The sequence below is a fragment of the Takifugu flavidus genome, chromosome 21, assembly GCF_003711565.1.
Source record: "Takifugu flavidus isolate HTHZ2018 chromosome 21, ASM371156v2, whole genome shotgun sequence".
Classification (NCBI taxonomy): Eukaryota; Metazoa; Chordata; class Actinopteri; order Tetraodontiformes; family Tetraodontidae; genus Takifugu; species Takifugu flavidus.
In genome coordinates this window covers 1,302,956-1,329,170 of record NC_079540.1, presented here as the reverse complement: position 1 = coordinate 1,329,170, position 26,215 = coordinate 1,302,956, and the positions used below count along the sequence as shown (strand labels likewise).

At 46.5% G+C, this 26,215-nt stretch overlaps 1 protein-coding gene across 6 annotated transcripts in view; it reads right to left on the bottom strand.

Annotated features, from left to right (window-relative positions):
- LOC130517938 (ataxin-1-like) overlaps positions 1 to 26,215 on the bottom strand; it is a 48,859-nt gene that overhangs the window by 13,910 nt on the left and 8,734 nt on the right. The window contains exons 2-3 of one of the 6 annotated variants that reach the window (XM_057020156.1): positions 21,455 to 21,637; positions 6,236 to 6,355 (exon numbers count right to left, since the gene is read on the bottom strand). The exons of 1 other annotated variant lie outside the window; for it this stretch is intronic. The gene's annotated coding sequence lies outside the window, so the exon portion shown is untranslated. The remainder of the gene's footprint in view (positions 1 to 6,235; positions 6,356 to 21,454; positions 21,638 to 26,215) is intronic. 4 more of the 6 variants (XM_057020158.1, XM_057020157.1, XM_057020162.1 and 1 more) reach the window with 4 other exon arrangements.

Below are 26,215 nucleotides of genomic sequence, written 5' to 3'. Positions count from 1 at the left end.
CAAAACATCATGCAAAGATTGTGCCTGCCAATTTTTGATATGAACAGCCTCAGCTTGCGCTTGCCGCTCGCCGCCGCTAGGTGTCAGTAGTGAGCGCCCAACTGACAGAATGAAGGAGTCTATTTCAGTTACTGTAGTTAGCTGACCTAGTTAAAAATCCATTTGGAGGCAAATACAGAAGAAATGCGCTCCTCAACTGCAACACAGTGAGGCAGCAGGCACAGGGAAGGAGGAAAGACAAACAGCCACCCACCCGCACACACAGTAATGATTCCCACTGGACCCAGTGGATCTAAACATGCACCACACAACACATCCTGTTTGTGTTGGTTGGCCTTCCTGTCAACTTGATATCCATCCTGGTGTTCAGCATTTATAGAATATTTAACTTGTGGGCCTATTAACACGTGTGCCTTCAGCATAAATAGAAGTTATAGAACGTGTCCAGAGGCTCCGCGGTGCTGCTGTGCACCTTCCCTCCTCAAGTACAAAATGTACTTTCTTGCTCTGTTGAAAGATGTTTACCCCTCACCTCCCCTGTGGGAAAATTATAGTTCCTGATTTGCTATAGCTTATTGCTAGTAAATCACAAAATTTCCTGTTTTGAAACAAAACCATGTTGTTTTTGAAATCTGGTATTTTTCTGGACGAGTTCCCCAAGCTGCTAACGAACTAGCCTTGTGCTAGCAAAGGAATTACAGGAAAGCACTTTCAACACATACGAATGCCGATAAACAATGCTCAAAATATTTAAGGGGACACATATAACTCCTCAGATACTAAAGAGAAGGATCAGGGCAGCAAATATTAGCGCTTAAGGTAGCACGGCAGCACAGAGAGGGAGTATAAATAGGAGGAAGAATGAAAGAGACGCAGACAGACGGCTGATAAACACGAGAAACAGACGAGGCTCTGTGCAGACACAGAAAAGCAGACTAGACTCTTCAGCCTCAACATTGCAGCATTTTATCACCGCTCGTTTGTGTGGGTTCGTTTATCTGCTGTCAAGCAAAAGCACACGTACAACAGACGCCAAGAGTTAAGATGTCAGCCGGACAAGACACATGTCCACGGCTGTCTCCAACTCGTAAATGTGGCCCACTCGCTTTCTTCTTTATACCTTTCCTGCATGTCTAATGGACTTTCCATGAAATCACTGCAGGAGGGCGTTGCGTCTACAGTCCAACACGAGGACCTTTTAAAGCATTTTTCAGCAGAAACGCCTCTTCTGTGCTTTCATTGAAGCCCATTAAATCGTTTCTATATATTCACCAGAGGACGTTCTAATTAATATCATCAGTAAGTTGCCAGGACTGACAAAGCGAGGGCTTGAGGGCTTGATTAAACCTGGAATCAACATCAGCATCTACAAAAAGGTAAAGTATTAATCAGCAAACATGGCTCGGCAGCGGCGGCAGCGAAGAGCGACTCAGTCAGAGGCGGTCACTAAGGAAACTGCCGAAAAGCTTCTATATATACTTCATACACACGTGTGCGCACACACACTTCTCTCACTAACCCGTGCTGGCTCTGAAAGCTCTCACACACACACACACACACACACACACACTCACACACTCACACTCACTCTCGTACTATTGTCATTGCAAGGACTTTCATAGGCCTAATGCATTAAACTGCCCCTTGCTTCAACGCTCACGCCTAAATGCCTGTCCTTAACCCTCCGAACACAAACCCAATTCTAATTTCAACCTTAAAACCACGACTTAACCCTCAAATAGTCGTTTAAAGATGAGAGTACCCATCAACATGTTCTCACTTCCCAAAAATGTTCTCACTTTGCTGGTAGAATGCAGATTTAGGTACTCAATATGTACAGGAATACACACACACACACACACACACCCACACACAAAGAAACAAGCAACTCCACTCTGTTCCGACATTTTTAATCTCTTTATCAGTCCACCTCTTCCTTCCTCCTTGCAAAAAAACCTCCCAAGTTTTCTTGTTCACCCATCAGTCAATGTCTGTGTGTGCCTTCTACAGTTCGCTACAGTAGCACACACACACACACGCACACACACACACACACACACACACACACACATGCACAGGCTTTAGAGCCTGCCCTTAATACAATATTAATTCTCTTCAGAGGCTACTATTACACAAAAGCTTTGGATATTGCTGCACAATCATGTTAACAGTGCCCTCTGGACCACAGGCCAACTGCCCCCTCTACAAAAGTCTTCTACTTTCTGAGCCCCCCCGTCTCTGCCTCCAACACCAGCGCTGTGTTGAGTTGCTGGCAGCGTACTACGCTGCTTCAATCCAAGCCACATCCCATTCACAAACCTACTAATCCACGCACACTATTAGGTTCCTGCTACTCACACACATGTATGCATGTGTGTGTAGGATTGGAGGGGGGGCTGGAATAGACGGGCAAATCACTACTAAGCTCTTCTCCTGCTGTATAATCCCACGGAACAGACGCACGTGGACACACAAACGTGTGAATATGAAAAATAAACCGAACCCTGTGATGTGCACACGTGCAAACATGAACGCACGCTCTCTGGTTTTCACTACTGGGCGCAACACACACTGGGAACGCACAAAAGGCAGCCATCAGACATGTTCAATGGCACGAGCACTCGGGCAGACGTCCAACACAGTCGTTCAAGGGCAAACAGACATGAACACCCTCATGTCTTTTTTCCAAACACAATATATACAATCCGGTGTGCCACAGCACTACAGCGAGCTGGGGGGACAATGAAGAAAAGGAAAAAGGCTGAGAAGAGGATTGGGAGCGACGGGTGGTACAATTCAATCTCTATTCATCACTACTCCGTCCATTCATTCAATCCGCCCACAGCATGTTCAGCTGTTTGTCTGGAAATCCAATGTCCACTTAATGAAAAATCCACGGGAATTTATTTATTTTTTTGAGTGCGGTCCAACATGAACGGGCTAACTTGAGCATCAGGTGGGGGACAGGCTGACAGATGAGGCATGTGAGACGTGAGGTGGGGGGGGTGCAGGGAGCGTGGCACTGCGCACAGCGGCGGTTGTATTTGTGTCAGTGGTGCGTCAGAATAAAAGGGGGTCTTAATCCCGGTGATGGTGCCTGCTGCACGTGTCCAGCGCCAGGACAGTGGACCCTCTCTAAACGTCCTCTGAGGCCAGACAGCTGCTAATTGGCGCGATCGGGATGGGGCTGGCTACCGGTGACGTCCTTGCAGGTGAATGATCCTTTCCCTTTTCAAAGGGACAATAAAAGGTCAGGGGGAGCATCACAGCCTGGGGCGGCGGGTTCCTCTCCACCACAAAGACCCACCGACCCTCAAACAGGCGTGTAGTTATTCATCAGGATAAATACGCTCGTACCCACACGCTCTCCACAGACGTCTACGCGGCCACGCAGCAGTGTGTCCACTCCTTAATCCAAGATACAACAGGCTTTGATTACAAATCCATATGCATGCCCATGCACATTATTAAATGTAATCATTCTGATTGCTTTCAGACTGCCGGATGGGAAAATTACCCAGACAAGTGACTAATTTGTAGAGTTTAGCATTCACTGTGAGTGCTCTGCACAAAGCAATGAGGTAAATATTAGTCAAACTCTTCAATAAGGGACCATGGGCGCATTACCTAAATCACTCAGTACCTTTACACGACACTTGAAAAAAGAAATAGCATGTAAACGTGTGGGTCTGACCCATATCCTACTAAAACGTGCCGATAACGTGGTAGGGAATTGATATGATCTGACATGTACACGGCTTAATCGGTGTTAAACTAGACAAGGCACGTGCGCAGGCGCCACATCCACTGTGCTGGCGTATGACCCCGGAACAAATTAATTCAAGGAAGCCGGTGTTAGCATACGGCGTTCTCGTCTGCCTCAACATGGCGGCGGTGTTTATCCAGCTGTTTATAATGTGAAGCAGCATGTCAACGGGAAAGGGGGGTGGGGGGGGGGGGGGGGTCACAGAGGACGCATATCGCCACCTAGTGTTGAAGAGGAGGACCCCTTCCCATCAGTTATCCACTTTTCCCCGCTGCCAGTGAGCTGAGACATTCCAAGGAGACGCCAAAGTCGCCAAAGACGCTTGTTTAAGTCGCGTTAAGCATGTAAACGTACTGACTGGACATGAGAAATGGGAGCTTGTATCATGCTGGTTATCATTGCCCAGGTTAAAACTCCGACACTCTTTGCAAAGCTATTTTGCCAGGAATGCAAGCAACACCCCAAGTGTTGGCGGTTACGTAAGGCTTCACCGGAGAACAGGAGCAGCGGAGAAGTGTGAGGAACTACATGACAACGGGAAGGAGAAGGGACGCTGCAGGAGGGAGCAGGGAAAATTAACGGGAAGAGAATGAAGAAGCAGCAAATACAGACTGATGTCACCTTGTAAAAGCACTGCAGAGAGAGAGGGAGAGAGAGGGAGGGAGAGAGAGAGGGAGAAAAAAGAAAGAGAGAGGAGAGAAAGGGAGAGAGAGGGTGAGAGAGAGGGTGAGAGAGAGGGAGAGAGAGCTATTAGCTGATGGAATACTGACATCCTCCCACTCCTTAGGCAACTCGTTTAAGTAGTTTGTGTGCGTGTGCGTGTGTTTGTGTGTGTGTGTGTGTGTGTGTGTGTGTGGACAGGGAGTGACAGTGAAACTGTGGTGCGGGGCCTACGGGAGCAGCGTAGTACTACTAGAGTGTCTCGTGATTGCCTGTTTGAGAGCTGCCATGCATGTAGTTACGTGTGTTGTGTGTTCAGGACTGTCTGAGAAAGGAACACAACAGGGAGGAGTTAAAAAAAACGGCAGAGTTTGTGTCTAACCGAGCATATAAATGTGAGCTTTACTGTGTGCGTGTGTGTAAAGGTTGTAGAGTGTGTTTCAGGAAGGACAGCAGAGAGGAATGGAGGAATGCCTCAGCTCACCACTTGCCAACAGCACTTTTCCCATACACCAAGATTTCCCCGACCAGCCAAGAATAGCACTTACACTCTCCCTCCCTCCCTCCCTCCTCTCTCTCTCCCTTACTCTATCGCTCCCACACACACACATACACACGCCTACACGCTTTCTTAATCTTGGATTTCAGAAAGAATATAGAATATGTCACAGTGAGGAAAAGTGCAACCTCACATTCTGCAGTGTGTGGTGATGTCAGCGCGTCTCCCGCTCCGGTCTCATCTGTGTTGTGTCACGCTTGACGAACCGGTCGTGGAAACTGACTACAAAAGAGAGGAGTCTGAACTGAAATGAACTCTTCAACAGAAGAAGAGATCCTCCCCGACAACAACATGTAAAAATAACGTAGCGCATGGTCTCAAATTCACATTTTCAGTCGTGCCCAGCTCGCCGTGATGATGACGATCGCTCCCACTTCCTCAGTCGCTTCGTGTGAACTGATCCGTGAAATGGTGCCACTAGAGGGCAGCACACATGCAACTTCTTCAATGCACAACTACTCTTCACTTGTGAAAGTTACACAGTGAGTCAGTGTCAAATGTGGCTTTGGCACAGTTGCGTTCCAACAGTGTGTGTATTTGCCTGCTACTAACGGCTAAGCTAGCTACCAGCACTTATTAACACCAGAAAGTATGTTTATGTGTTTTACACCAGTAAAACAAATGCAAGCACCAGTCCAGCAGATCCTAGTGGATTATTGATGATGAGTTATTGTTTGGCACAGGGAGCTAGTCTAAATAAGAATGTGCAGGACTTGTATCTGCTAAAGAGATCAGAGATGTTTTGAGGTTTGACCTGCCCATTAGCATCCTGACATTCTTGTAACTTCAGACAACAACCGTCACCTGCAGCAGGAGGTCAGATTGGTGTCTTCAGTTAACGAAGGCATGTTCTCATCAGGGAAGAGGGAAAATAAAGGGCGAGGGACGGGGGAGTTGAAAAATGCCCAACCTTTGACTTCAGAGACAACGACGTTGTTACACAAGTGATTAATTAATCTAAACAACAAGAACCTAGAATACCCCTCACAACCCCCCCTCGTGCCTCATAGGATGTCTCACACTTTCAGCTCTGCAAATGAGACTTTCACGAGTAGACTTCTCAGGAGCTGCTTCCTGAAGGCATTGCAAATGTTCAAACACACAACTTGACCTAAAAGGGCCTTTTGGATCTTACTGTTGCTGCGTGTTGCAGAAAATAAGGGATGGAAAGATGCATGTCGAATAAAAATCATGATGCTCTTTATTTTGTTTAGGTTTTAATTAAAAATCATGATGCAGGGAAGCCTCACCTCATTCAACACAGCGACTCCAGACACCCCTGCTTTATGAGCAGGTGGCAAAGCCCATGAAGAGAGATCCAGACGATCCCAGAATGCCGTGCGTGACTCGGGGACTCCGTCTGTTGCCTGCTGGATTAAAACAATGGAAGCTGAAACTGGAGTGGGAAGCACTTCCAATCAACCACCACAATAACACACGTCACCTAAAGGATCTGGGTTGACTGTTACTGACAGATACTGTGTGTGATTAGTCACCAGGAGCCCCGGTTGGGTCATCGCCAGGGGGAATTCTGAAGAGTGTGGAATTTATAAAGCGGCATGGGACGGCGGCATCCTCCTGCCATCCCATGATTGGATTATGTCTGTACCAGAGCCTGGCATCAATATCACAGCTCTAATATTTCCACTGAGCTTTCATGTCGGGTTTTTACTGTCATACAAACGCATCTTTGAGAGTCACCTGTATCACTCATAAAATAGGGAAAAGAAAAGAAAATCGAACATTTTAAACGAAGACTGAAGAAGACGCCCACACGCCGGCTCATGAGACGGCCGCTCTGATCGTCGACACGCTGCGAGGACTAATTAGGCGCGTTGTGATGCAGACGACGGGAAGTATCGGGGATGCTGGAGACGCGTTCACTGCAGTGGATGTGTGTGGGACATCAAACAACCCTACTGACCCACTTCTGACAAGAGGTGGGCGTGAATGGATGCCCGCGTGGGCGTTCGGCTGTGCAAAAAAAACCTCAGAAAAGCCCGAGAGGGGAAAGAGAGCGTGAGGTCGTGGAAATGAATATGCATAATAAGTGGACAGTGAACGCGCCTGAGACAGTAGAAGTGAGGACGAGTGCTTCCTGCGGCGAAAACGATCTAAAATATATGCCTGCTCGGCAGAAAAGACAGGTTAAAGAGCGTATATAACAACAAATATGGTGCGTAATATTGCGTGGAAAAGGAGAGCGATCCAGTTGCTCACAAAGACAGACAGATGGGGAGAAAAGAAAGGACAATGTGGTGAATCAGAGAGAGAGAGAGAAACAGATGGCAGCAGAAAGAATCTTGCTGGGCGCAGCGGGGAGTGTGGAAAGCCAAAAAATGTCAGCAGAAGGAGGACACAGAGAGAGGGGAGGCAGAGCGGAGAAGGACGGGGAGGAAGCCATCACACACCTTCAAATATTCCACCTGTTAGGACAGGAGTCACTGGAACTAGACTAAATTCTGCCCACAAAGAGGCTGGAAACAGAAACGGATGATGAAAAGAAAAAGACCTTATCGCTCCGTGCTCATTAATCTGGGAATATATGAACGCGCAAAGCTGAGGACTGATGGGACGGAACAGCACAGGTAGCCAGACACAACAGGCTTGTGTCTATCTGTATAAACCTCCTGTGTATTCACACCGCTACACCCCCTCATTCACTCACACACACACACACACACACACACACACACACACACACACACACGCACAGGGCGAATGCTTGAGGAGCTGACGTAGTGTCTGACAGCTGTTTAGTCGGTCGAGGCGTAAGAATGTGTGAGATGGAAGTGACTGACCATCCGTGGAGGAAATTCCTGCCTCAACCACAGGCCCATTTTCCGAGACTCCGACATAACTGTCATACCACAAGTGTGGAATCAGCCCTGCGAAGGTTCCAGGTACTCGGAGTGGGAAGGATGTTGTCTTGGCTGCACACGCGGGCTGAAACCCCCCAGCATCCTTCACGATCGCCAGTTTTATCTACCTTTCCCAAACTCCGTTACTGCGTCTGCAGTTACTTTTATTATCCAGCGAAAGAATGTTGGAAGGAAGCGAGATCACAAGTGTGGTTGAGCAGAGGTAAACAGGGAAGCAAAGGCCAGGATCGTTCTCCTTCCACCTCCCTGCTCCTCTTAACCTTCAGTCCAGAAGACTTTTTGTTCCCATTTCTAACACAAACATCAAAGAGAGAGAGAAGCAAAAGGGTGGATGTTACTTTTACAATGTACCAGTACTTTATCCCGTCTTAGCTTTAAAACCTGACTGGAATTATCTTGTAACATTTATGTAAAATATTCTTTCCCCAGCGTGCTGTTAAATGTTATTAGGCCAACTGATCCTCAAAAGCTTTAAATGTCACATAAAACAGTTTCCGGGTCTTTTTAATATGCCAACAGTGGATGAAATCAGCTTCAGAAAATAATTAAAATTGTATAAAAAGTGGAGAAAAGGATAAAAAAAATAAAACGACCTCGATGAAACGTCTTCTCTGGAATCCACACATGAGACAGGGTGGATGCAGAATGGACATTACACTGTGTGTGTGTGTGTGTGTGTGTGTGTGTGTGTGTGTGTGTGTGTGTGTGTGTGTGTGTGGGTGCATGCTGAAAGGACATACTGAGAGAATTTGAAGCATGCTTTCCGTGCCAAGTATCTACTTGGCAGTCAAACAAGGACACACACTCACGCACACATACTCATGCACACACACTCACGCCCACACACACACACACAGTTACATCTTATTGGCTGCTGAATTTGCCACCAGTGTTGGTGTTTGTCACCTTCCTAAAGCTTGGAAGAAGCACAGCTGGGACTTGACAAATGTGTGGTTGAGAGTGTAGGACAGGATATGACCTTCTGTAGTGTTTGGGTGTGTTTGGGGGGGCTACGCTGCTAGCATCAGGGGGATGTAGAATCTTAATTTAAAACAAAAATAGATAAACTTCAAGACTCCTCCATTAAAGGGTTAAAACACGGAGCCTAATAATGACATTTGGAAAAAAAGATGCATGAAATTATATTTCCTCTTCTTTAATGTGCAGGAAAAAGCAATAAACACAGACAAGCACAGACAGAAGTATGAGCAGCTCAAGGTCAAATTAGAGTGGTGTGTGTTTGTTCTGGCACACGCTGCGTAGTGAGGACAAAAATACTCACTTCGGCTATAAAGTGAGGACACGACTTCAAAGGGCTGGTTGAGGGTGACGACCTGGTTTTAGTTAGTATTGGGTTTAGGGTAAGGTCACCTCACAAAGCAGAGATACAAACGCGCGTGTGTGTGTCTGTGTGTGTGTGTGATGACATCATTACTAGAGCTGAGCACTCAGATTGATGGAGACAGAGGTTGGGGTGAGCAGGAGCGAGGGTTGAGCTCATTGGTCATACATGCTGTACATACATGCACGTGTCTGTGCGTGTGTGCACATGCACGGTCCTGCAGCTATGTTGTCCCATGCAACCTTGCAAATGTTGTGAATTTATCCAATACACCCTGCAGATCCAGCAGACTTGCGCAGACACACAATACCTCGACAGTCTGGTTCTCATCTTGACTACTAAGCAGCAGACGCTGCTGTAATTACTGATTCTAATGCTGGAACAGAGTCGCCCAGTCTAATGTTACTGTTGGGCGTGGAACAGTGATTAGAGTGTGATTATATCACGATGGGTGAGTTGTATAAAGGATCCAAGGCGAGCTTCGATAATTTGATCCTAATGGTCCTAAAATTCCAGATGGGGGTCGTTACGTCAGGAATATTAGTTGAGAGGGGAGTAATCGTATTAAAGGGTGAGACATGAGACAAACTCATTTATGTGACCTTCATACGCAGGTAAAATCAGCTTGACTGACACTGTTGGAGCCAACGTCACAGATCAGGGGACACTCTATCGGGGTGGGTGCATTGCTAGCATAATAGTACGCAGTAGCTAACTGCTAATTTGTGTGTGAGTGCATCTGAATGATTTTATTAATGTGAAAATCAATAAAATGAGACTGTGACTGTCGTCACCGGGCAGCACCCGCATCCGTATTCTGTGCTTTTCACAAAAAAGCAGAAAACACGCAGTTTTCCTGGGGTGATGCAGTATGGAACAACAATAACACATATTAAGATGCATGTCCTCTATTCTAAAAAGAAAAGAAAACACCCCCCATCCATATGCAACCACTGGCATAGGAATTGTGAAAAAAAGGCAAAAAGAAGTTGCACAACCCATGTTCTGACATGATTAAGGGATGTTGAGATGTTCGACCTCAGATGTAGGTCACTCTCCAAGGAAGCACTATTGCCCCCCAGCACTCCCACCAGCACTGGAGAACGTTCACCATAAATCACCACACAAACAAAAAGCTGGTGTTCAGAGGAATTATAAAAAGCTGTAATAACACATTCGCTGTTAGAACAGTCTTCAGCGGTGGACTTCAATTAATAACCATTTTACCGCCAGGTCAGAGGCTTGGCGACCCGGGTTTTAATGATGCAGCAGCGCGGCTTCTTACACACTCTGACCATCTAATAAGGTTGCAGGTTAATGCACCTTTTAGCAAAGGCCAGGCCGTCTTCCTCCACCTCTCCTCCAACAAAAGGACGCCAGATGAAACGTAGATCGGAGCGAGTGACACCCCTGGGTCACATTTCATCAGCCAGTTTAATATTGCAGCCCCAGACTCACTTTTCTATCTCTGCCAGAGGGCAGAATTTTAAAAGAGGAACAAGCAAGACTCTAATTGTTGCATCCTTCAAGTCAAGGATTCATGAGGAAGTGAGATAGATGGGAAAGAGTAGATGGTTTCAGTTATGATAAAGAGTGCACAGGTACTCTTAGTAGTAGCACATGCACAAGCACGCACACACATGCTCACACACATACGCAGAGATTTAATTACTCTAGGTGTGTTTTTCCTCTGCACTTGAAATCTGAAAAACTGCATTGTCAGCTTTATATTCATGTTAAATATATTAAGACGTGTGTGTGTGTGTGTGTCCAACATTCACTTTTTACTGAAAGTGAATGAAAAAGATGGATGAAAGGAATCCTGGGCAGCAAAGGGAGGTGAAGGACAGCAGACAGATGGAGGAAAAGTGACAGGAAGTACAGGCAGAACAATAAAGGACGTGTGGAAACAGACGTAGACGGGTAGAACAAAGCCAGCAGTGGTGAAAAACACCAAAAATAAAGGAAGGGGGGGGTAATGATGGATTTTCACTCAGCGGGGTGATAATCATGAAAATATTAAGTACTAAAAATGATTTACTGGTATAATAATGATTGAGTAAATAAAGCAGAGGTGGATTGAGCGTTTTCCCTCTCGTGATGCTCTTATTTTCCTACCTTTGCATCACTAAGAACAGATGGATCAAAAGAATAAAAGTAGTTTAGTGAGCGAAGCATTTGTTTGGTTCACATCAACACACGTGAAGCTAATCTTTAGCTGCAATAAAGCGGAGTAACAAATATATTTGTCTGTCGAGGCATCACCGAACACTTGTAATTCATGCCCCCAGCGTACAACAAACCTCCGTCCTTCAACGCAAACATGCAAAACAATCTTAATAAACAAGAGTTGAACGGCTTATTCCTTGAATTAGGCCATGCACATTAACTCTCACTTCAAACACTTGGGATGAATGTATGCATATGCAATTATGGATGCAGACGTTTTACAGCCGACATTCTGGAGCAGTAAACACTGTATATTTATTTATAATAAGTGCGAGTAAGTCGTACGTTGTTCTGCTCTTTACAGCACCGATTGTACACTCACATAGTGTAATTAGCGCCTAAAATCAAACAGGGCTGGGACAAATTCCTTTAATTACACGCCGACTTTGTCTTTTGGGACCAGACAAACGGTCTAATCGGTGGGGTTTTATTTATGTTAAGGTGCAACAGAGATTAAAGTTAAAACTACAGCTGTTACACCTAAACGTGTGTTCGGAAGGCCGGGGCATGTGTACACACCTGGAGTGCATCTGTCAGGTTCTGCACATACACAGCTCAGGTGTAATAAAACAAGAGTCTTGAGAAGCAGCAAGGTTATAAATAAATGCCGTGGCTGTGTCTGACTGTGTGATGGTGGAAACAACTCTCTTAAAGGAGCCTCGTGCCATTTTAGGTGTGATTATACTGTAAGTAAGTGTGATTATAGAAGAGAGGACTTTTCTTTTTTTAAACAGATATATGTATTTACTGATCAGAGCAAGTCTAAAAACATAGATCTGCAATTACAGAGAAAAGCTCCACACAATAATCTGCTGAAGTCCTGGTGTGTGGTTACTTCCAGCATCATCGATATGGCCCCCATCCATCCATTACAGGTTCGTGGATGGGTGATTCCTGCACATTAACACCTACAGACAGCTCTCTCCCTCCCTCTCTCCCTCCCTCACTCTCTCTGAATTTGCAGTTCCTTCTTACATCATCACTATGTTGCTATGGGCTCACACACCAGAAATCACACATGCACACAAGCTGGTGTACAGACTGTAACAAATACAGAGAGCTCAGCATGTTCAGTGTCTGTGTGAAAACCACAAAACAGACCGTTTCTCCAGAACCCCCCCCCCCCCCATCCATCCCGTGAAGCAGACTTCTTACATTTAGCATAATTCCTATGGGTGAATAAGTGTCTGGCTGGCCTGCTGACTGCACAGGCGGCCCCCGTAACCTGAACAGCTGCATGACTCACGGCACAGCTGTACGCCTGGCGAACGGACAAACTGATTGCGTCTCACTGGCTGGCTACCTGGTTTCACAACCAACTCTGGCTGACTGGAATTCTGTCTTCATAGCTGGCGGCCTGGGAGGTGTGATTCAGCGTACGGTGTAAAAACGGCCTCAGGCAGGGGCTGCGGTCATGTGTGAGCAGCCTGGAGTGAATGACTGGGTCTGTATGTCACTGCTTCCTGCACCGGGAGAGGGCCTGTTGCTCTCCACTGTTATACAATACATATTGTATAACAACTGGCAATGTGTGGGCGGCTCCTGCCATCTGGAGGGATGCGACCCCTGCTGTGCCACTACACACTGTGTGCTTGTGTGTGTTTGCGTCTACCCTGAGGCCACAAATAGATAAAGCCTCGTCAACAGCCGTCGGGTTCCTGGGTTCATCTACATGACGAATTAAAGCACGGTGAATGAGTGTAGATCCTGCTTTATGAATCAGCACCTGATGGACACAGATGGGTTTGTGTGTAGTCAAGTTGTAAATGTACAGTAAATAAAAGCAGTGTGTCGCTGTGACAGATGACAGCAGAAAGCGATGACTTCATTATCCTCCTCGCCAGAAGCCACAATGCTGTTTCAGTCCTGTTGCTGTGTTTCCACGGAGACAAATTCAAACAAAGACTTAGAAGTCCCTCGACGCACGAACAGTATATAGTAAATAAGGTGAGAAAAATTCACTTCGAGCCAGACAGTGTTCAACAGAGACTTCCCCGTTGCCATGGGGAAGAAAAGCTTAGTTGTCATGTCTATTTCAAGTGTTACTGGCATTTCCTGCATTTTAGAGTACCAGTACAAAGAAAAACACTAATAGAGGGACTTCACAAGATGACTTGTGAACTCCAAATAACCACTGACCCATACAGGAGCCACAAAATGTCCAAAATAGCTCAAATAAAGTTCATGGATCCGTATTCAGAAGCTCTTATGAGGAGCAGAAATGAAAAGACATGAAGGAACGGAGTCACAGCATCAACATTCCTTCCTGCTGATCCGTAATATAAGATGTGAGCGGCATGGATCTACGCAGTGCTGGAGGTGTGACATTATCTCTGGGGGATGACTTCACACCTCAAGAGGAAGTCACGGAGGTTAACATCCTGTGTGCTGTAATGGTGAATCCCAGCATTTCAGCTGCAATCAACACCCATCTTGCATCCGATAATTATATCCTGAATGAAAACCTTTGTTTGACAGACGTGTTAGAGATGCTGTTGCTGTGTTTATAATGAGCGCAACCGCTTTAATATCCCAGCCTTAGCGCAGGCTCGGACCCAGAAGACTGAAGGCGCACGCGTTCTAGTGACAACATGGTGACAGAAAAACAAGAGCTTTGATAGCAGCAGATGATGGTGGAGGAGACGGTGCAAGTGGAAACACAGCATAAAGATCTATGTTTGTGTATCTGAAGGGAGCCAGAAGGTGAAGCAACACCGCTGTAGAATACGGCGCATTTAATAATACATGAAGAGCCTACATGCATCTGCGTGCCAAATATGTCTTTTCTTGTGCAGAAGAACCAGAAGATGCCATTTATTTATGTGCACACATGAATGTAAAGAGAATTACAATGCATGCGCAGCCCCGGGCTACATGATGAAGAAATAGATCCGACTATTATAGATCAACAAAATATAAGGATGTATCATACACAGCACTGTCGGGAAGGGAGGGCGGGGGGTGGGTTCACTGCAGTGATGAGCCTTTGAAACTGTGAAAACACTGGAGTGAATGTGACTGAATTGGTTTAGTTTAACTGTGGTCACACCCTAAGTCCAGCTCTACCCTGGGCACACAGGAAGAACGCCACTGTAGTTACGGCATGTTTCATCCCTTACTTCCCTTTTCTCCCTGGGCCCAAACAGGAAATAGCTCTGACACAAATCCCCGGGGCCGCTGTCATGAAGCCTGAACTCTACGTGGGGGTGCGTACGCTTGTGTGTATATATGTGCATGCACACAAGTGGATCTATGTGCACAAGCGCTGCCTGCGTTTCAGTGCGTGTCTTGTTTAGGACTTTGACTGAATGTGTTGAAGAGCTTGCAGAAACACACAAACTATCCGCACAAAGGTCTGAAAGGGTTGTGGGAACTACTCTTTGGCTGCAACGGGAGAGCGAGAGAGGGAAGATCTAACCGAGCAAGACATGAGACGGCAAGCAAAATAGTCACACATTTAACAACGATGATGTTACATAAACTCTGCTGGTTTGGTTGGAAGGTGATGGCAGAGAAAATGAGGCTGCGTGACAGCTAGACGTCCACTAAATGGAGGCTGCGAGCAGAAAACAGAAAACACAATGGAGAGTGGAAAATGGACAATTTATTTCAACTAGCGCCTGTCCACTCTATTAAAGTAGCACTGGCACTGCGCTTTGTCACCAGGAGACAAAGCAACGTGCGCAGAGGCCATGTGCACAAAGAGCCACCCTTTATGTTTGCTGGTAGATTTGTCAGAACTTATCCAACGGGTCTTTTTCATCAACTCCTTCCGAACACTGCAGATGATATTTGGTAGGGGCAAACTGTGTGTTTGCGTGCAGGAGTAGGGGGAGATGTGTGTTTGTATGGGCTGTAGTAACACCGGGCGGTTGATGACGGCGCTTCCGTTTCTTCCTGATGTGTAAAAAAGCAGCTCATTTGTGGTCTCGGGGGTGGAGTTGGCGCACGTTTATGTTGTTTGATCAGTCTTCTCATGCTGTACCATCATCCCCAACACTGCAAACTTCAGGTGGATGACCCCTGTTGATTGTTCAGCTTGGTTTGATGAGATCGCCGCAGGGCATTCGAAATCACTGCAGTGTTGGAATAATGTGCATAGTGCACTGACTCCATATGAGTGCTTATGGAGACAGTTCATAGCAGGGTTTATATTGGGCCAAGATGCTCTTTTTCTTTTTGAATTATGAGAACTACAGTCTATCCTTGTCTGTCTCTGGCTCTTGTCAGGTGGAGCCTTCTGAGGGGGAAAGAAATGACATTGTGGGAGTCGGGACAACACACAGCAGTAAATTTCAACTGTCTCAGTGCACCTGAGATTTGAGGTTTGGGAGGAGCAGACAGTAATATGGGCCAAATCTGTCCCCAAGGACAACACTGGATTAACCAACATCAATCAAATCAACTTATCTAATAGAGGAGCATATGAGATGTAAAGGGTGAGAGGAGAGATGTGGAGGGGGGAGGGGGGGACAGGCATTTCAATAATTCACACGCTCCTGCTTCATTTAGAGGAGGAATCATTGGCTAAACTGGACCCGTGTGTACTTTACACACATGCTACATCAACCACTACTGTCTCCGGCAGCCTTTGAAAATCTCAAGTGCAAGAGATCACAAAGAGGTGGAGGGAAATCAAATCACAGACATGGATGTCTATTAAGGGAGTCATTTATGTATCGGAGGAGAAGAAGACCCGACAGTAATATATTTTACACCGCAACCCTTTTACTTTACTATAGCGTCCATAAGTGCACAAGTGCGTGTGTGGTGTAAAACCAGGCTGCCAAATGAAAAGCTGAGAGTGGAGCGAGAAAAGTAGGTGTTTTCAAAGTGTGCAGGAGTTACAGCACCCTTGTATTGCTAATGATTTACACAAGTGTTCCTGTTTTTGTGTGTTTGTGTGCGTGCACATGTATGTGTGTATAAATCCAAGCTGCAGTACCAAATGGAAAGCTGAGAGTGGAGCGAGAAAAGGGGTGTGTGCAGCAGTTACAGCACCCTTGTATTGCTAAGGATTTACACAAGTGTGCCCCTGTGTGTGTGTGTGTGTGTGTGTGTGTGTGTGTGTGTGTGTGTGTGTGTGTGTGTGTGTGTGCTTAAATGTGTGTTTGCTTATGTGAGCATTGACTACTGTCATTCACAGTGACCTGCAGCAGCAGGGACCACTGTTATGCATTCTTGCTGTCAAACACGCCTCACACACACACGCACACGCACACACACACACACACACACACACAGAGGTTGTGTCCGAGTGATAAAACTCTGTACCACTATGTCAGGGACATTTGCCATTCAGGCAGCGCATGGCAACACAAAGAAATGTTCCATTATTGTTTTTTTTTCTTCTGAAATTTCACACAAGTGAAAACCAACTCTGCATCTTTATAGATGTTAATGCAGAGTTTGAATCCGTTTTCAACCTAATACTCATAAATGCGACATTTCAGTCTTTTTCTCAGTCTCTTTACGTGAATGATTTGTATGGAACGTTTCATATATGAGCTATAAGGCAAAGTGCTTTACAAGAGTAAAAAACAAAACCTCACAATAAAAGCAGACCCCCCCTCCCAGAACGACCCCGCGTCCCACAGTGATTTACAGTAGCGAGCTCACAGCATTGTGCTCTTCGTGCCAACAGCACAAAAGCTGCTGCACGACGTCCTTCCAGGGAGTCGCACCACATCCCAGAGATATTGCTCGACTGGGTCAGAATTGTGAACATTTATTGTTCACTGAAGATATGTGGAATTCACCCCCCCCCCCTTCCCGAAGAAGTAAGATGGCTGCACTTTGCCACTAACGAAATGATTGCTGGATCTAAGGACCTGGCAACACCAGTCTCTCATCTTTATTCATCCATAAATTCTGGCTATCGCCTGGAGTGTTTTAATAGAATCTTTGGAACGAAGCTGTCAGTGGAATACAAACTGTGAAAGCAGGGGGCCAGAGTTGTTCTTTCAAGCTAAAGGAAAACCAGTTCATCCCAATGGGCTATTAGCCTACGCCTAAGAGGAGCAGAAATAGAACGTATAAAGAAAAAATGCTGAGAAGTGCCGCACAGACGCTGCTGTCAACACTGCACCAGGTATCATAGCAGCAGAGCAAGAAAAAAGAACAAATTCACAAATTAGAAACACAGCGCTAACAAGATATGTTTGAGAACACAAGGAGCGTTTCCACAGTGGGAGTTCCTGGTAACTACTTGGGGCAGGGTCTCGGGGCACAGTCAACCTCAATCTCCACCTGGGAGGATCTAAGTACCTACACTGGAGCAGGGACTCCATTAGGCCCCACAAAAGTTCCTGCAAGTGGCCGTTCAGAGGAGATTCCACATAAAATGACCAGCAAGTTCCTGCAGTAGAAACACGCCGAGAGTCCTCATAGATGGGAGTAAGAAATGAAAGGATATCTGACACGAAGACAAGTGAACAAAACAAGGAAGAAAGGCCCAAACTGACACTGACGTAAAGAGAGCCATCAGTCTGAGGAAGCGTGTGGGCGTTCAAAGAGGTGGCACTTGATCGCTAAGTCGAGATGTTAAATAATTGAGTCCTCTACTGGTTTCAGCATTTAAGGACTCCCACGGCAACACAAAGGCAATCAATCATCCCAGCAAAGGCTGCAGCGGCTGGACTGAGCAGGGAAAATGTGGTATTCATCACTGTGACATCCGGACTGTGGCATAAGTCGGAGTTATCTAATAAAAATCCCCAAAAGTTGACCTGCTTTTCTGTCAGAATCGAATGCGATTTCGAAGGGACGGATGATTTTAGCTGAGAGGAAACTCACTTCTTCGTTTACGTCTGTAAATTAATGCTAGGCGCTTCACTTCTGAAGGTTCCAGAGCGCATATTAGCAGTTCCGTAGCTGCTCAGGTAAAACCACCGACAGGGAGACTTGAAAATGATCCAATTTGCACGATTTCTTCCCTCTTCATCACCGTCGTCCTGTGATCTTATCCGTTGCCATGCAGTTGCCTCTCCTCTGTCTCTCTGCACCGTCTCACCATCCATCTTGATTGTTTCTCTCTCAGTGCACTTACGCAGGAGGTGTGATTGCATTAGGCCACAGAGGGCATCAGTAATCCCAAGGCCGCACTAATGCACAGAACAGAGTAGACGTGAGGAAGAGCAGAGGAAACTTGGAGTGAGTGTGTCCGTGCGGAGGGGTGCATCCATTTACAATAATCATTTTACCTCAGTCCAAAAGGTTGCTTTTAGAGCAGCAACTGTAAAGTACAGGAGACAGAGATAAAAACCAGAGACATTAGTGTGGAACATCTCTAATGTCCGTTAGTAAACGTAAAGTGCAACTTAATTTTTCCTTTATTGCTTTCTCACAAGAGCACTCTGACCACCTACTCCACAAGCGAAGACATTCCAGCGGCGTGGGATTATACCCTTGGCACGTCTGTAATATGGTCCAAGCGTCCAGAGACGTTTGCAATAATAACGGGAAAGAGATCAGGGAAATTCGCACCGCCTCAATTTAGCTTAAAACGCACAAGTCGTGAACTCACGCTGACAAAACGGCCAAAGATTTTTGTCGATGTGCAGATCAAAGCAAAAAATATGGAATATTCTTTCATGTGTGGGCAGAAGACCGGATACATCCCAAAGGAACCGCTTCGACTGGAATCAAGTCGCCCCGGCCAATTAGATGCTATTATAATCTGAGCTGATGTCACGTCTAGTTAATGTATAGTGTCATAAAGCAGAGGGGTCAACCAAGAACACAAAAACCAACACACACACACACACATTCATGAGTAACCAGACAACAACCTAGAGCAACTAGCTTTTTCCACGCTGGTGGCTGAACCCCGGTCAACCCAGTCTACCCCACAGCCCCACATGACTTTTCATGTGTCACTAATGCTTGAGTTCACCAGGCGGCACATCTCCAGCATACAGTACTACACACACACTGTGGATCCAGCCGGCAAAAACAACAGTCTTTGTTTGGATGGCGCCGTTTTAATAAAGTCGTCCCCTACGTTACACCTCGACACACATATTTCAAAACTGAATCGGGGTCTGACGCGTTTCCATGATTAATTGTCTCCTTCCAAGGGCGGAAAACTCCGGAGGTATAGGCAGAAAAGGCTGCAGCATTTGGAGCACAAACAGGGTTGTGATGAAACGCTGGTTTGTCAAACACAACGAGGGGAATCCACATTTCTCACCGCCGTCCTGGCAGCCGACAGGTCGCGGGTTTGTATCTGCGGCCAGCCTAACGTCACGCCACAGGCACGGGTTCAGGTGACTGACATCCTCTAGCATTTGTAGACCCCCCCATGCTTCATGAGAGGGAGCGCCTGCCAGGTTAATTGCTGGTTTGACATCTTTCAGATCAGTGTGAACTGTTGCTGCGGGCTGCACTGGAGAGCGAGTGGGAGTCGATCTGATAACGTTAATATGTAACAGTCGAAACGTCGAGTCTCTGCCAACACATCAGAAATCACAGGCTCCTGGTGCAACAATGAAAGTCACGCATAAGATAAATATGCTCAGGGTTGGAATTCAGAGATTATTCACCTCGCAAACGCTGGAGGACGCATGCGGCTCCATTTTGGCTAATTTTCACATTCAGCGTTACAAAAGCAGAGCCATCCTCTCCGTGACTGACAGCCTGTATGTGGCTCCCATTAACAGCTACTTTCTGACATGTGTTGAGCGCCGAGATTCGCCGCCTCGCATGATTGTAGGAGCGGGGAGACTGACAGGCCTCCATCTGCTCAGCAGTGGGGCTTTCTGCTGCCTGAAAGCCGACCGCCGACCGGGTTTACCAAAGTGAGAAGAAGCACCGAGAGGCCAAACAGAAGAGAAACTTGTAACTTCTGAATCAAGGAGGAAACGGCCAAAAGAAGGAAGGGAGGAAAGCCATGAGAGAAAAACAGTAAAGGTGATTTATAGTCAGCGCTTTCATTAATTTATGTGTTCTCTCTTTCATCTAATATATTCCACCTTTCCCCTCATCCCTCTCTTGGAACTTCTCCTAGCAGCCGTTCTCTCTGAGTGGTACAAAGTTAAATGAATAAACTAATTAGCCTACACTCGAAAACATATTTGTACAGTCACAAAATGAGTCCCGGAGCGCAGCGGTGCTGCTGGCGAGTACAGCAGCAAACGTGTAGACAGTAAAAAACCCTTTCTTTAAAAAGAGACACAGATCTGGTTTAACCTCCTGAGTTTACAGTCTGCTGTCAACAGCCTCCCAAGGTCCGACGCGATGTGATTCCAGTTAGGAGCCAACGACGGGAGGCTCCACCCAACGGTGGAATTCGTCACGTGAATCCAACAAAATCAGTTCCGCAGCTCTGGAAATCGCCTGTTTACCGGTGAGGAGGGATCTCTGAGGCCGCTCTTTAAATGTGTCTGGAAGAGCAGCTAAAGTGCGTCGGTGATGATTGTTTGCATCATTTCGATTCGCGCAATGTTCAGTCTTGGTTTGGATTAAAGCCCGAAGATTAATTCCTTTATTTTTCTCGATTCATTTTCAATTTGTTGTCAAAAATTGGGACCAGCTGGCCTTTGCCTCCAATCTGAGAGGGATCTGTGTCACATCGGACCGAGAGTAAAGGAGCAATAATAAATGGAAGGATTTCACTCTGCTCTCCCTCATAGGAGTGAATCGAGCTTAAACACAGCTGCAGAGGCGGAGATAAAGAAGAAAGAGGAGGATGAATAAAGTGAGAGGAGCAGGGAGAAAGCCGAGTAGACACTGGTGCAGAATATGAAATGAATGAATCCTATTAAATGACGAACCACATCTCCACATCATTTCAGGAACAAGGGAAATAAAAGCCCAGGAAAATGAGCCCCTTTGTTCCTCTGAAGCAAACTCAACAGGATCACGACGAAAAGTAAACTCAAACATCTCCCGACGCCCCGTGAAAAGTTTCCATGTGTGACCAGCAACAATAGCGGTGAGCTAACAGCTAAGCTAACTGAAGCATTAACACATTTTCCAAATCATTCTGCTTCAGTCTTTGTTCCAAAGCATCTTACTTGTGCAGAGGAGGGAGGTCAGATCAGATCGGATGGAGGAGGCGGCGCCTGACGCTCAGCTGACTTGCAGCCGCGGTTGCTGGTTTGAAGGCTGGATGCGTCCGCCAATAGGGGAAGGAGTTCTTGGAGGCTGCGCCGTACGTGTGTGTCTGTGTGTGGGTCTGCAGGTGCTGTCACCATTCCCTGCAGGCACACACAGAGGGACAGAAGGAACGTTAACACCATTCTTAAGTGTTCTCGACCTCTTCCTCGCACTCTGGATGTGTGTGAGCGGATATAAGGGGTGGACGGTCGAGGTAGCTCTCTGACTCAATAGTTTTTCCTCAAATGCCTTTTTTAAACCAGATTATCTGGCAAGTTTAGCTCACACTGACCCCCAGTTATAAATTCCAGCAGACTTCCCATGATGCACTGAGGATCCCTCCTCACTTTCTTTCTATTCCAGCTCTTCAATCTGCATTCCATATGATGTAGGACCTTTACAATACCGCATTTCTTTGGCTGGGACGATACATCCGAGCCTCTTACTTATTTAATTGATGATTAATGCTTCTTCTCCACAGACGAATCGCCGACAGTTTAAAAGGTTCTTTAGAATTCTGGTGAACAAGATCAGCGCTTGTCTGCTGTAACCTAATTATCGCTGCATAATAAGCGCATTACCTGATGAAGAGAATCGCTTAACTGCCAGGAAAGCGATATTTCCCACAAAGACCTGGACATTCAGAGTGACTGCAGGTCGGACCCAAATTCATTCATTTAATACTGATCTATTTATACATCGATGCCCCATCGGCATGGCAACCCCCCCTTCCTTCTTCTGGTTCCCGGCTGGCTCCTCTACCTGTTGCAGCCTCGCAGCAGCAGTGCTGGAGCAGCAATCCTGTTGGCCTGTGTTTTGTTTGCTTGTTTGTTGCTTTCTGCTCCTCTGGGTCAACAGCCTGAAACCGTTTTTGTTCAAAAGGGTTGACAGTATTTCACCTTCATTCCAACGAGGAAGTGAGCAAAGTTCTAGCAAAGTCCGCTACATTTGGAGCTGTTCTAACTCAGGGACCAGGTGGGCAGTGGCATCACTCGTCCCCGCAGGCCGTTGCCGTGGTGACTAATGCATAACCCAAGATCATGGCGTGGAACTGAGCAATGAGCTGAACTCAACAAGGCACCGTCTTGCAATGCGAAATCGGGTAATTTGATCATGTGACAGCAAGCACCTCGGGACAGAAACGGTCAGTTAAGCTCCTTGTTTGTGCCACAAACTCGGCGAGCACACAAACACGGGGGCATCCGCGCACGGAAAATCCTGCAAAACAAACGCCGCACACTTGCAGATAAATAGATAAATGAGTGCTCAGGCTCGGGTGCGCGAACGCACGGCAAACCATCCTCGCTTGTGGACTGGCGGGAGAAAAATGTGCTAAAGACGGTTCTAAAGAAGGAGCCCAGGCTGCAGAACAAAGCTAGATATTCAACACCAGCACATTGAAGTCACTGCTAAAAATGTTTTAGGAGTTTTTATTTACGCTGTGGCTCAGAAGCATTGTAATCACAGTATTATCACATTTCAACAGCATCGGCTGCAGAACAAACACACCTGTAATTCAACAACAAATGCACGATTGGGCTGGAAAAAAAGGGATTTCAGTTACAGTGTGAACCAGATGAAACAGCCAGCGAGGATAAATATGCAGCTAGACAGCCTGGAGCACACAGACTGCAGAGAGCGCTGAATTAAAAGACAGGCAGCAGCGCAATAACAACCCGCCTCAACCCTCCACGTATGTGGATCTATTTCCAGCAGCCCACCAGGATAACAGAAGCTGCTCACACGCTCCGTTCTGTTTATCCAGAGAGGAGTTCTGATACGTGCAGCGGTCTCTTACTCCAGCGGGTTTCCGTCCTGCATCCCGACCAGTTGGACTTTCCCCAAGCGGGAGTTGAACTCACCTGGATTCACCCCTCTCATCTGTGTCTGACAACTACTCTGAATGTGGCAGATTTGTCAACACAAACACAGACACACACTGTGGGATTCGCTTCCCCGTCGGTCACACACGCCAGAGTGTGTGTTTCTATTTAAACGGCGTCCTGCCCCTTTTCTGTTGGTGTGACACCTCTGACACACACACACAAGCGCACGGCCTTGGCCAGGATTAGTTAGTGATGCGTGGAACAGAAAAAGAGAAGTGTATCTCCTGCAGGACTATACTCACAACTCACTTGTCGCACTAATAAAACCACGGAGAACGTGTGTGTGTGTGTGTGTGTGTGTGTGTGTGTACTGTACCTAATTTAGAACGTGGTGGATATCTAGAGCCAACAGCACTTTCATTATAACGATTTAATTCCTTATTTCTCTCCCGGACTTGTCAGATACACTAGTGAATAGAAGGCATGGGCTAAAATGTAGCAGAAGGCTCAGGGCTCGGGAGGGAATTCCATTTAAAAAGCGACTTTTACTTGGCTGTTAGGAAAATCACCAACTGCGGCGCACAAGCTGTTTGTCTGATTCGAAATGCGTCGCGCGAGCTGGCGTCCTGCGAGGTTCTTGGACTCAAAAGCTTCTGGGTTCACCGGCTGCACACGGGGCAAGACCAGAAACGAATGAGGGTGGGGTCAACTGAACGACCCATTTGTTTTCTCCAGGTCGCTTCAGCAGGACTCCTGGGGAACTCTGAGCTGCCAGCATAAAACAGTGACTGAAAATGAGAACAGCGGTCAGACGCACACAACCAGACAGGGAGAGCAACTTAAACGGCCTCTCGGTTTCGCAACGCCCCTTCGGCTAACCCTTTGGTGCTATCAGTGCAGGTCAATGTTCAGCACTGCTACAGTAAATCCAGCCCAAATGTGCTTCTGTGTACCTGATGATCCCCCCGCAGATAAGAGAGGGTACTTCTCCACAACTCTTCATACACGACGCTAACATACACAAAACGCCGCGCCTAGCAACCCGGATAGCGCAGATAGCATTTAAAGTCAACAGACAGTCTGACGCTACTTATGCGGAGAAGATAAGGAGGACTAATGCACAGAGATGAACGCTGCCACAAACATGCTGCTGAGACAATGGGGGAACGAAACAAGCCACTGATGAAGACGTTCTTGCATCTCCTGATGCCCACAAACACTTTAGAGCATTATAGTAACTATAGTAACAGCTGTTTGGGGTCACGTTGAGCCGGTATGACTCTTCTCATTACTGGAGCATTTAGACTGTGAGATGTTGAAGCGGCACAAAGCTCGTTTGTCTCATTCACTCCAAAGGTCACAAAAAGTTCTTTTGAACATGTAAAGTCACTAAGATTCAGCGGCTTTATTGCCTTTGTCATTCTCTGGATTAGGGGGTCCGTTTAGCTTTCTGCGTCGTGAATTTAAAGGAGGAGGGAACGCAAGAGTGTGTAAAGTTGATTATCCAAATGGGGGACGAGTCTGAGTGGAAGCAGCGAAAATATTTTGTGGTTTTGAATTAAAATCCCTTCAATTGAAAAAAAACCCCCAAACCTCATTTTGACATAAAGCTAAATCGGCTAACATTGAGTCAAAGAATCTTTTCTTTCGGTCCTGATCCCATCATGGTGTCTTCCTCCGGGGGTCTCACACGTCTACTTCAGTTCCTCTTCTCTCTTCTCCAGCACAAACACACTCCAGGGCAACGTTTCATCGCAACACAACCGCTGTGACATGTGATGGAGACGTCAGCGCGGAGCCGCAACCTCCAAAGCAGAGCTCTGACTTTGAGCTGCAGGAAGTGAAATGTGAGGAAGAAGCACAAGCGCATCCCTGGACTGGAGTAGCCTAGCGACACGAAAACTGAACATCTGAGCACAAGCTGCGTCCTGAGGGACTTACTCAGCGTTCCTCCGTTGACTAGCGTTAGCGCCGCGAGCTCGGAGGAGCAGGGACTCTGCTTTTGATCGGTTGATTAACGTCCCATCTGTGGTATATGCAGGTGTGTGGGGGGGGGGCAGGAAACACAAAGGCTTATGTGGAAGTTCGGTTTCAAAGTTAGACATGGCAACACACATAATACACAAGAACATAATCGCACATAAAACATAATCAGCTGTCTTTTTCATCTCACATAGTGCAAGTCAACGAGCTCTGGTCTTTATGACACTCAATGATCTGCCCCCGATTTAAAACCTGAACGCTTCCCAACATGAGCATCACGCTCCTTTCACAGAACAGAAACTCTAACTCAATTATAAAGCATTATAAATACTTTATAGGGTAGTAAAAAGCAGCTGTTGCATTTCTGCTTCCCTGTGGTTAACTTGAGGGTCGGATCAAGCCTTTTTTTCAGATTGTCTTGCCCTGAAGCAAACTTATCTGCCATGCTATCAGTTAGCATCAATGCTAACCGATATCAAAGCTGAAGCTTTTCCTTTTGTCCTGTTTTCATCTATAAAGTTATCATACCGCTGTATCCTCTTACAGGTGAGGGACGATTCTAATTATTCATCATCGGCTGCAGAGAAACTCCCCTTTGTTGTGTTTCATTTCATGAAAACACTTATTTTGATAGCAGCAAATATCAAGCCGTAAGATTTTTATGATGAAGGGCCAGAACGCCGCAGCTACTCCGTCCTGTGTACCCTGCTGCACATAATTACACAAAGATGCACACACACACACACACACACACACACACACACACACACACACACACACACACACACATTCAGTCCAAGTGGTCACACTGTCCACCCAGCTGTCCCTGCTGCAAGGTCACATGACCAAAATGAGCCGACCGAGGCAACA